At 50.1% G+C, this 12,423-nt stretch overlaps 2 long non-coding RNA genes across 2 annotated transcripts in view; one reads left to right on the top strand and one right to left on the bottom strand.

Moving 5' to 3' along the window:
- LOC309643934 overlaps positions 1-12,423 on the top strand; it is a 261,737-nt gene that overhangs the window by 61,285 nt on the left and 188,029 nt on the right. The gene's annotated exons all lie outside the window — the stretch shown is intronic.
- The window catches only part of LOC309643935, a 184,482-nt gene continuing 177,839 nt past the window's right edge, over positions 5,781-12,423 (bottom strand). Inside the window, exon 3 of the long non-coding RNA XR_014254156.1 lies at positions 5,781-5,913. This is a non-coding gene — a long non-coding RNA (uncharacterized lncRNA). The remainder of the gene's footprint in view (positions 5,914-12,423) is intronic.

The raw sequence follows: 12,423 nt of genomic DNA, 5'->3' as shown, positions 1-12,423 counted from the left end.
AGGCGTGATTCTGGAACCCTGTGGCCTGGGAACATGACATCAGTGGATTGTGGAACCCTGTGGCCTGGGAACATGAGAACGGTTTGATTCTGGAACCCTGTGGCCTGGGAACATGTCAGAGGTTTGATGGTGATAACCTGTGGCCTGGCATCATGACTGAGGTTTGTTTCTGGAACCCTGTTCCCTGGGAACATGACTGAGGTTTGATTCATGGACACTTTTTTCCTGGGAACATGACTGAGGTTTGATTGTGGAACCCTGTGGCCTGCGAACATGACTGAGGTTTGATTCTGGAACCATGTGTCCTGGGAATATGACTGAGGTTTGATTCTGGAAATCTGTGGCCTGGGAACTTGACTGAGGTTTGATGGCAGAAACCTGTGGACTGGCAACATGACTGAGGTTTGATTGTGGAACCCTGTGCCCTGGAAACATGACTGAGGCCTGGTACTGGAAACCCATGGATGGGGAAATTAACTTTGGTTTGATTCTGGAAACCTGTGTCCTGGGAACATGATTGAGGTTTGATGGAGGAACCCTGTGGCCTGGGAACATGACTGAGGTTTCATGGTGGTACCCTGTGGCCTGGCAACATGACTGAGGCTTGATTCTGGAACCCTGTGGCTGGGAACTTTACTCTGATTTGATCGCAGAAAACTGTTGACTGGCAGCATGACTGAGGTTTACTAGTGGAATCCTGTGCACTGGGAACATGACTGAGGCCTGATACTGGAACCCCGTGGCCTGGGAACATGACATTGGTTTGATTCTGGAACCCTGTTTCCTGGGAACATGACTGAGGCCTGATAGTGGAACCCCATTGCCTGGGAACATGACATTGGTTTGATTCTGGAACCCTGTTTCCTGGGAACATGACTGAGGTTTCATGTTTGAACCCTGTGGCCTGGCAACATGACAAAGGTTTGATGGTGGAACCCTCAGTCTTGGGAACATGACTGAGGCTTGATGGTGGAAACCTGTGGCCTGGCAAGAGGACTGAGATTTGATGGTGGAACCCTGTGGCCAGGGAACATGAAATCGGTTTGGATTCTGGTATCCTGTTGCCTGGGAACATGAAATCGGTTTGATTCTGGACACCTGTGGCCTGGGAATATGACTGAAGTTTGATTCTGGATTCCTGTGTCCTGGGAAAATGACTGAGGATTGATTCTGGAACCCTGTGGCCTGGGAACATGACATCGGTTGGATTCTGAAAACCTGTGGCATGGGAACATGACTGAGGTTTGACTTTGGAACCCTCTGGCCTGGGAATAAGACTCTGCTTTAAATGTGTAACCCTGTGGCCTGGCAACATGACAGAGGTTTAATTGTGGAACCTTCAGGCTTGGGAACATGACTGAGGCTTGATGGTGGAAGCCTGTGGCCTGGCAACAGGACTGCGGTTTGATTGTGGAACCCTCTGGCCTGTGAATATGACTGAAGGTTAACTGTGGAACCCTGTGGCCTGGGAATATGAGTGAGGCTTGATTCTGGAACCCTGTGGCCTGGGAACATGCCTGGGGTTTTATTTTTGGAACCTGTGTCAAGGGAACATGACTGAGGTTTTATTCTGGAACCCTGTGTTTGGGAATATGACTGAGGTTTGATTCTGGAAACCATTGGCCTGGGAACATGACTGATGTGAGATTGTGGAATCCTGTGGCCTGGGAACATGACTGAGGGTTAATGGAAAAACCCTGTGGCCTGGGAACATGACTGAGGTTTGATGGTGGTTCCCTGTGGCCTGGCAACATGACTGAGGCTTGATTCTGGAACCCTGTGGCCTGGGAACTTGACTCTGATTTGATAGCAGAAACCTGTGGACTGGCAACATGACTGAGGTTTGATGGTGGAACCCTGTTTCCTGGGAACATGACTGAGGCTTGATGGTGGAAGCCTGTGGCCTGGCAACAGGACTGAGGTTTGATGGTGGAATCCTGTGGCCTGGCAAGATGACTTAGGTTTGATTGTGGAACACTCTGGCCTGGGAACATGACTGAGGCTTGATTCTGGAACCCTGTGGCCTGGAACTTGACTCTGATTTGATCGCAGAAACCTGTGGACTGGCAACATGACTGAGGTTTGATTCTGGATCCCTGTGGCCTGGGAATATGACTGAGGCGTGATTCTGGAAACCTGTGACCTGGGAACATGACATCTGTTTAGATTGTGGAATACTGTGCCCTGGGAACCTGACTGAGGTTTGGTACTGGAACCCTGTGGACTGGGAATATGACTGAGGTTTTATTCTGGAATCCTGTGGCCTGGGAACATGACTGAGGATAGCTTCTGGAAACCTGTGGCCAGGGAACATGACATCGGTTGGATTCTGGAACCATGTGGCATGGGAACATGAGTGAGGTATGACTGTGGAATCCTCTGGCCTGGGAATATGACTGTGGTTTAATTCTGTAACCCTGTGATCTGGCAACATGACAGAGGTTTGATTGTGGAACCCTCATGCTTGGGAACGTGACTTAGGCTTGATGGTGGAAGCTTGTGGCCTGGTCACAGGACTGAGGTTTGATTGTGGAACCCTCTGGCCTGGGAATATGACTGAGGTTTAATTGTGGAACCCTGTGGCCTGGGAATATGAGGGAGGCTTGATTCTGGAACCCTGTGGCCTGGGAACATGACTGAGGTTTGATGGTTGAACCCTGTGGCCTGGCAACATGACTAGGTTTGATTGTGGAACCCTCAGGCTTGGGAACAAGACTGAGGCTTGATGGTGGAACCCTGTGGCCTGGCAACAGGACTGAGATTTAATGGTGGAACCCTGTGGCCTGGGAACATGACATCGTTTTGGATTCTGGTACCCTGTTGCCTGGGAACATGAAATCGTTTTGATTCTGGAAACCTGTGGCCTAGGCATATGACTGAGGTTTGATGGTGGTACCCTATGGCTTGGCAACATGACTGAGGTTTGATTCTGGATCCCTGTGGCCTGGGAACATGACTGAGGCATGATTTTGGAAACCTGTGACCTGGGAACATGACATCTGTTTAGATTGTGGAAACTGTGCCCTGGGAACCTGACTGAGTCTTGGTTCTGGAACCCTGTGGACTGGGAATATGACTGAGGTTTTATTCTGGAACCCTGTAGCCTGGGAACATAACTGCGGATTGACTCTGGAACCCTGTGGCCTGGGAACACGACTGAGGATTGATTCTGGAACCCTGTGGCCTGGGAACGTGACATCGGTTGGATTCTGGAAACCTGTGGCATGGGAACATGACTGAGGTTTGACTGTGGAACCCTCTGGCCTGGGAATATGACTGTGGTTTAATTCTGTAACCCTGTGGCCTGGCAACATGACAGAGGTTTGATTGTGGAACCCTCAGGCTTGGGAACGTGACTGAGGCTTGATGGTGGAAGCCTGTGGCCTTGCAACAGGATTGAGGTTTGATGGTGGAACCCTGTGGCCTGGCAAGATGACTTAGGTTTGATTGTGGAACACTCAGGCCTGGGAACATGACTGAGGCTTGATGGTGGAACCGTGGCCTGGAAACAGGACTAAGGTATGATTGTGGAACCCTCTGGCCTGGGAATATGACTGAGGTTTAATTGTGGAACCCTGTGGCCTGGGAATATGACTGAGGTTTAATTGTGGAACCCAGTGGCCTGGGAATATGAGTGAGGCTTGATTCTGGAACCCTGTGGCCTGGGAACATGCCTGGGGTTTTATTTTTGGAACCTGTGTCCAGGGAACATGACGGAGGTTTTATTCTGGAACACTTTGTCCTGGGAACATGACTGAGGTTTGATTTTGGAACCATGTGGCCTGGGAATATGACTGAGGTTTGATTCTGGAAACCATTGGCCTGGGAACATGCCTGATGTGAGATTGTGGAATCCTGTGGCTTGGGAACATGACTGAGATTTGATGGAAAAACCGTGTGGCCTGGGAACATGACTGAGGTTTGATGGTGGTACCCTGTGGCCTGGGAACATGACATTGGTTTCATTCTGGAAACCTGTTTCCTGGGAACATGACTGAGGTTTCATGGTTGAACACTGTGGCCTGGCAACATGACTGAAGTTTGATTGTGGACCCCTCAGGCTTGGGAACATGACTGAGGCTTGAGGGTGGAACCCTGTGCCCTGGAAACATGACTGAGGCCTGGTATTGGAAACCCATGGCCTGGGAACTTGACTTTGGTTTGATTCTGGAAACCTGTGTCCTGGGAATATAACTGAGGTTTGATTCTGGAACCCTGTGGCCTGGGAACATGACATCAGTGGATTGTGGAACCCTGTGCCCTGGTAAGATGACTTAGGTTTGATTGTGGAACCCTGTTTCTTGGGAACATGACTGAGGTTTGATTCTGGACACCTTTGTCCTGGGAACATGACTGAGGTTTGATTGTGGAACCCTCTGGCCTGGGAATATGACTGAGGTTTAATTCTGGAACCCTGTGACCTGGGAATATGACTGAGGCGTGATTATGGAACCCTGTGGCCTGGGAACATGACATCAGTGGATTGTGGAACCCTGTGCCCTGGGAACATGTGAATGGTTTGATTCTGGAACCCTGTGGCCTGGGAACATGTCTGAGGTTTGATGGTGGAAACCTGTGGCCTGGCAACATGACTGAGGTTTGTTTCTGGAACCCTGTTCCCTGGGAACATGACTGAGGTTTGATTCTGGACACCTTTGTCCTGGGAACATGACTGAGGTTTGATTGTGGAACACTGTGGTCTGCGAACATGACTGAGGTTTGATTCTGGAACCATGTGTACTGGGAATATGAGTGAGGTTTGATTCTGGAAATCTGTTGCCTGGGAACTTGACTGAGGTTTGATGGCAGAAACCTGTGGACTGGCAACATGACTGAGGTTTGATTGTGGAACCCTGTGCCCTGGAAACATGACTGAGGCCTGGTATTGGAAACCCATGGCCTGGGAACTTGACTTTGGTTTGATTCTGGAAACCTGTGTCCTGGGAATATAACTGAGGTTTGATCCTGGAACCCTGTGGCCTGGGAACATGAGAACGGTTTGATTTTGGAACCCTGTGGCCTGGGAACATGTCTGAGGTTTGATGGTGGAAACCTGTGGCCTGGCAACATGACTGAGGTTTGTTTCTGGAACCCTGTTCCCTGGGAACATGACTGAGGTTTGACTCTGGACACCTTTGTCCTAGGAACATGACTGAGGTTTGATTGTGGAACCCTGTGTCCTGAGAACATGACTGAGGTTTGATTCTGGAACCATGTGGACTGGGAATATGACTGAGGTTTGATTCTGGAAACCATTGGCATGGGAACATGACTGATGTGAGACTGTGGTATCCTGTGGCCTGGGAACATGACTGAGGTTTGATGGAAAAACCCTGTGGGCTGGGAACATGACTGAGGTTTGATGGTGGAACCCTGTGGCCTGGCAACATGACTGAGGCTTGATTCTGGAACCCTGTGGCCTGGGAACTTGACTCTGATTTGATAGCAGAAACCTGTGGACTGGCAACATGACTGAGGTTTGATGGTGGAACCCTGTGCACAGGGAACATGACTGAGGCCTGATACTGGATCCCCGAGGCCTGGGAACATGACATTGGTTTGATTCTGGAACCCTGTTTCCTGGGAACATGACTGAGGTTTCATGGTTGAACACTGTGGCCTGGCAACATGACTGAAGTTTGATTGTGGACCCCTCAGACTTGGGAACAGGACTGAGATTTGATGGTGGAACCCTGTGGCCTGGGAACATGACATCGGTTTGGATTCTGGTACCCTGTTGCCTGGGAACATGAAATCGGTTTGATTCTGGAAACCTGTGGCCTGGGAATATGACTGAGGTTTGATGGTGGTACCCTATGGCCTGGCAACATGACTGAGGTTTGATTCTGGATCCCTGTGGCCTGGGAACATGACTGAGGCTTGGTTCTGGAACCCTGTGGACTGGGAATATGACTGAGGTTTTATTCTGTAAACCTGTAGCCTGGGAACATAACTGTGGATTGATTCTGGAAACCTGTGGCCTGGGAACATGACATCGGTTGGATTCTGGAAACCTGTGGCATGGGAACATGACATCGGTTGGATTCTGGAAACCTGTGGCATGGGAACATGATTGAGGTTTGACTGTGGAACCCTCTGGCCTGGGAATATGACTGTGGTTTAATTCTGTAACCCTGTGGTCTGGCAACATGACAGAGGTTTGATTGTGGAACCCTCAGGTTTGGGAACGTGACTGAGGCTTGATGGTGGAACCGTGGCCTGGCAACAGGACTGAGGTATGATTGTGGAACCCTCTGGCCTGGGAATATGACTGAGGTTTAATTGTGGAACCCTGTGGCCTGGGAATATGACTGAGGTTTAATTGTGGAACCCAGTGGCCTGGGAACATGCCTGGGGTTTTATTTTTGGAACCTGTGTCCAGGGAACATGCCTGGGGTTTTATTTTTGGAACCTGTGTCCAGGGAACATGACGGAGGTTTTATTCTGGAACCCTTTGTCCTGGGAACATGACTGAGGGTTGATTTTGGAACCATGTGGCCTGGGAATATGACTGAGGTTTGATTCTGGAAACCATTGGCCTGGGAACATGCCTGATGTGAGATTGTGGAATCCTGTGGCTTGGGAACATGACTGAGATTTGATGGAAAAACCGTGTGGCCTGGGAACATGACTGAGGTTTGATGGTGGTACCCTGTGGCCTGGGAACATGACATTGGTTTGATTCTGGAAACCTGTTTCCTGGGAACATGACTGAGGTTTCACGGTTGAACACTGTGGCCTGGCAACATGACTGAAGTTTGATTGTGGACCCCTCAGGCTTGGGAACATGACTGAGGCTTGATGGTGGAACCCTGTGCCCTGGAAACATGACTGAGGCCTGGTATTGGAAACCCATGGCCTGGGAACTTGACTTTGGTTTGATTCTGGAAACCTGTGTCCTGGGAATATAACTGAGGTTTGATTCTGGAACCCTGTGGCCTGGGAACATAACATCAGTGGATTGTGGAACCTTGTGGCCTGGGAACATGAGAACGGTTTGATTCTGGAACCCTGTGGCCTGGCAACATGACCTCAGTGGATTGTGGAACCCTGTGGCCTGGGAACATGAGAACGGTTTGATTTTGGAACTCTGTGGCCTGGGAACATGTCTGAGGTTTGATGGTGGAAACCTGTGGCCTGGCAACATGACTGAGGTTTGTTTCTGGAACCCTGTTCCCTGGGAACATGACTGAGGTTTGACTCTGGACACCTTTGTCCTAGGAACATGACTGAGGTTTGATTGTGGAGCCCTGTGTCCTGCGAACATGACTGAGGTTTGATTCTGGAACCATGTGGCCTGGGATTATGACTGAGGTTTGATTCTGGAAACCATTGGCCTGGGAACATGACTGATGTGAGACTGTGGAATCCTGTGGCCTGGGAACATGACTGAGGTTTGATGGAAAAACCCTGTGGGCTGGGAACATGACTGAGGCTTGATGGTGGAACCCTGTGTCCTGGGAACATGACATCGGTTTGGAATCTGGTACCCTGTTGCCTGGGAATATGAAATCGGTTTGATTCTGGAAACCTGTGGCCTGGGAATATGACTGAGGTTTGATGGTGGTACCCTATGGCCTGGCAACATGACTGAGGTATGATTCTGGATCCCTGTGGCCTGGGAACATGACTGAGGCGTGATTCTGGAAACCTGTGACCTGGGAACATGACATCTGTTTAGATTGTGGAATACTGTGCCCTGGGAACCTGACTGAGGCTTGGTTCTGGAACCCTGTGGACTGGGAATATGACTGAGGTTTTATTCTGGAACCCTGTGCCCTGGGAACATGACTGCGGATTGATTCTGGAACCCTGTGGCCTGGGAACATGACTGAGGTTTGATTCTGGAACCCTGTGGCCTGGGAATATGACTGAGGATTGATTCTGGAACCCTGTGGCCTGGGAACATGACATCAGTTGGATTCTTGAACCCTGTGGCATGGGAACACGACTGAGGATTGACTGTGTAACCCTCTGGCCTGGGAATATGACTGTGGTTTATTTCTGTAACCCTGTGGCCTGGCAACATGACAGAGGTTTGATTGTGGAACCCTCAGGTTTGGGAACGTGACTGAGGCTTGAAGGTGGAAGCCTGTGGCCTGGCAAGATGACTTAGGTTTGATTGTGGAACACTCTGGCCTGGGAACATGACTGAGGCTTGATGGTGGAACCGTGGCCTGGCAACAGGACTGAGGTTTGATTGTGGAACACTCTGGCCTGGGAATATGACTGAGGTTTAATTGTGGAACCTTGTGGCCTGGGAATATGAGTGAGGCTTGATTCTGGAACCCTGTCGCCTGGGAACATGACTGGGGTTTTATTATTGGAACCTGTGTCTAGGGAACATGGCTGAGGTTTTATTCTGGAACCCTGTGTCCTGGGAACATGACTGAGCTTTGATTCTGGAAACCATTGGCCTGGGAACATGACTGATGTGAGATTGTGGAACCCTGTGTCCTGGGAACATGAGAACGGTTTGATTCTGGAACCCTGTGGCCTGGGAACATGTCTGAGGTTTAATGGTGGAAACCTGTGGCCTGGCAACATGACTGAGGTTTGTTTCTGGAACCCTGTTCCCTGGGAATATGACTGAGGTTTGATTCTGGACACCTTTGTCCTGGGAACATGACTGAGATTTGATTGTGGAACCCTGTGGCCTGGGAACATGACTGAGGTTTGATTCTGGAACCATGTGTCCTGGGAATATGACTGAGGTTTGATTCTGGAAATCTGTGGCCTGGGAACTTGACTGAGGTTTGATGGCAGAAACCTGTGGACTGGCAACATGACTGAGGTTTGATTGTGGAACCCTGTGCCCTGGAAACATGACTGAGGCCTGGTACTGGAAACCCATGGCCTGGGAACTTGACTTTGGTTGGATTCTGGAAAACTGTGTCCTGGGAACATGATTGAGGTTTGATGGAGGAACCCTGTGCACTGGGAACATGACTGAGGTTTGATGGAGGTACCCTGTGGACTGGCAACATGACTGAGGCTTGATTGTGGAACCCTCAGGCTTGGGAACGTGACTGAGGCTTGATGGTGGAAGCCTGTGGCCTTGCAACAGGATTGAGGTTTGATGGTGGAACCCTGTGGCCTGGCAAGATGACTTAGGTTTGATTGTGGAACACTCTGGCCTGGGAACATGACTGACGCTTGATGGTGGAACCGTGGCCTGGCAACAGGACTGAGGTTTGATTGTGGAACCCTCTGGCCTGGGAATATGACTGAGGTTTAATTGTGGAACCCTGTGGCCTGGGAATATGAGTGAGGCTTGATTCTGGAACCCTGTGGCCTGGGAACATGCCTGGGGTTTTATTTTTGGAACCTGTGTCCAGGGAACATGACTGAGGTTTTATTCTGGAACCCTTTGTCCTGGGAACATGACAGAGGTTTGATTCTGGAACCATGAGGCCTGGGAATATGACTGAGGTTTGATTCTGGAAACCATTGGCCTGGGAACATGACTGATGTGAGATTGTGGAATCCTGTGGCCTGGGAACATGACTGAGGTTTGATGGAAAAACCCTGTGGCCTGGGAACATGACTGAGGTTTGATGGTGGTACCCTGTGGCCTGGCAACATGACATTGGATTGATTCTGGAACCCTGTTTCCTGGGAATATGACTGAGGTTTGATGGTTGAACCCTGTGGCCTGGCAACATGACAGAGGTTTGATGGTGGAACCCTCTGGCCTGGGAATATGACTGAGGTTTAATTGTGGAACCCTGTGACCTGGGAATATGAGGGAGGCTTGATTCTGGAACCCTGTGGCCTGGGACCATAACTGAGGTTTGATTCTGTAACCCTGTGGCCTGGGAACATGACATCAGTGGATTGTGGAACCCTGTGGCCTGGGAACATGAGAAAGGTTTGATTCTGGAAACCTGTTGCTTGGGAACATGTCTGAGGTTTGATTCTGGACACCTTTGTCCTGGGAACATGACTGAGGTTTGATTGTGGAACCCTGTGGCCTGCGAACATGACTGAGGTTTGATTCTGGAACCATGTGTCCTGGGAATATGACTGAGGTTTGATTCTGGAAATTTGTGGCCTGGGAACTTGACTGAGGTTTGATGGCAGAAACCTGTGGACTGGCAACATGACTGCGGTTTGATTGTGGAACCCTGTGGCCTGGGAATATGACTGAGGTTTAATTGTGGAACCCTGTGGCCTGGGAATATGAGGGAGGCTTGATTCTGGAACCCTGTGGCCTGGGAACATGACATCAGTGGATTGTGGAACCCTGTGGCCTGGCAAGATGACTTAGGTTTGATTGTGGAACACTCAGGCCTGGGAACATGACTGAGGCTTGATGGTGGAACCGTGGCCTGGCAACAGGACTGAGGTTTGATTGTGGAACACTCTGGCCTGGGAATATGACTGAGGTTTAATTGTGGAACCCTGTGGCCTGGGAATATGAGTGAGGCTTGATTCTGGAACCCTGTGGCCTGGGAACATGCCTGGGGTTTTATTTTTGAAACCTGTGTCCAGGGAAGTTGACTGAGGTTTTATTCTGGAACCCTTTGTCCTGGGAACATGACTGAGGTTTGATTCTGGAACCCTGAGGCCTGGGAATATGACTGAGGTTTGATCCTGGAAACCATTGGCCTGGGAACATGACTGATGTGAGATTGTGGAATCCTGTGGCCTTGGAACATGACTGAGGATAGATGGATGAACCCTGTGCACTGGGAACATGACTGAGGTTTGATGGTGGTACCCTGTGGCCTGGCAACATGACTGAGGCTTGATTCTGGAAACCTGTGGCCTGGAACTTGACTCTGATTTGATTCCAGAAACCTGTGGACTGGCAACATGACTGAGGTTTGATGGTGGAACCCTGTGCATTGGGAACATGACTGAGGCCTGATACTGGAACCCCGTGGCCTGGGAACATGACATTGGTTTGATTCTGGAACCCTGTTTCCTGGGAACATGACTGAGGTTTGATGGTTGAACCCTGTGGCCTGGCAACATGACAGAGGTTTGATTGTGGAACCCTCAGGCTTGGGAACATGACTGAGGCTTGATTCTGGAAACCTGTGGCCTGGGAACATGACTGAGGCGTGATTCTGGAAACCTGTGACCTGGGAACATGACATCTGTTTAGATTGTGGAATACTGTGCCCTGGGAACCTGACTGAGGCTTGGTTCTGGAACCCTGTGGCCTGGGAATATGAGTGAGGCTTGATTCTGGCACCCTGTATCCTGGGAACATGACTGAGGATTGATTCTGGAACCCTGTGGCCTGGGAACATGACATCGGTTGGATTCTGGAATCCTGTGGCATGGGAACATGAGTGAGGTTTGACTGTGGAACCCTCTGGCCTGGGAATATGACTGTGGTTTAAATCTGATACCCTGTGGCCTGGCAACATGACAGAGGTTTGATTGTGGAACCCTCAGGCTTGGGAACGTGACTGAGGCTTGATGGTGGAAGCCTGTGGCCTTGCAAAAGGATTGAGGTTTCATGGTTGAACACTGTGGCCTGGCAACATGACTGAGGTTTGATTGTGGAACCCTCAGGCTTGGGAACATGACTGAGGCTTGATGGTGGAACCCTGTGGCCTGGCAACAGGACTGAGATTTGATGGTGGAACCCTGTGGCCTGGGAACATGACATCAGTTTGTATTCTGGAACCCTGTTGCCTGGGAACATGAAATCGGTTTGATTCTGGAAACCTGTGGCCTGGGAATAAGACTGAGGTTTGATGGTGGTACCCTATGACCTGGCAACATGACTGAGGTATGATTCTGGATCCCTGTGGCCTGGGAACATGACTGAGGCGTGATTCTGGAAACCTGTGACCTGGGAACATGACATCTGTTTAGATTGTGGAATACTGTGCCCTGGGAACCTTACTGAGGCTTGGTTCTGGAACCCTGTGGACTGGGAATATGACTGAGGTTTTATTCTGGAACCCTGTAGCCTGGGAACATAACTGCGGATTGATTCTGGAACCCTGTGGCCCTGGAACATGACTGAGGTTTTATTCTGGAACCCTGTAGCCAGGGAACATAACTGAGTATTGATTCTGGAACCCTGTGGCCCTGGAACATGACTGAGGTTTTATTCTGGAACCCTGTGGCCTGGGAATATGACTGAGGATTGATTCTGGAACCCTGTGGCCTGGGAACATGACATCAGTTGGATTCCTGAACCCTGTGGCATGGGAACATGAGTGAGCTTTGATTGTGGAACCCTCTGGCCTGGGAATATGACTGAGGTTTAATTGTGGAACCCTGAGGCCTGGGAATATGAGGGAGGCTTGATTCTGGAACCCTGTGGCCTGGGAACATATCTGAGGTTTGATTCTGGAATCCTGTGGCCTGGGAACATGACATCAGTGGATTGTGGAACCTTGTGGCCTGGGAACATTAGAACGGTTTGATTCTGGAACCCTGTGGCCTGGGAACATG

This window comes from Balaenoptera physalus (assembly GCF_965194825.1).
Source record: "Balaenoptera physalus genome assembly, chromosome: 15".
Lineage (NCBI taxonomy): Eukaryota > Metazoa > Chordata > Mammalia > Artiodactyla > Balaenopteridae > Balaenoptera > Balaenoptera physalus.
The sequence above is the reverse complement of the archived record's forward strand: the minus strand, read 5'-3'. Positions and strand labels throughout refer to the sequence as shown.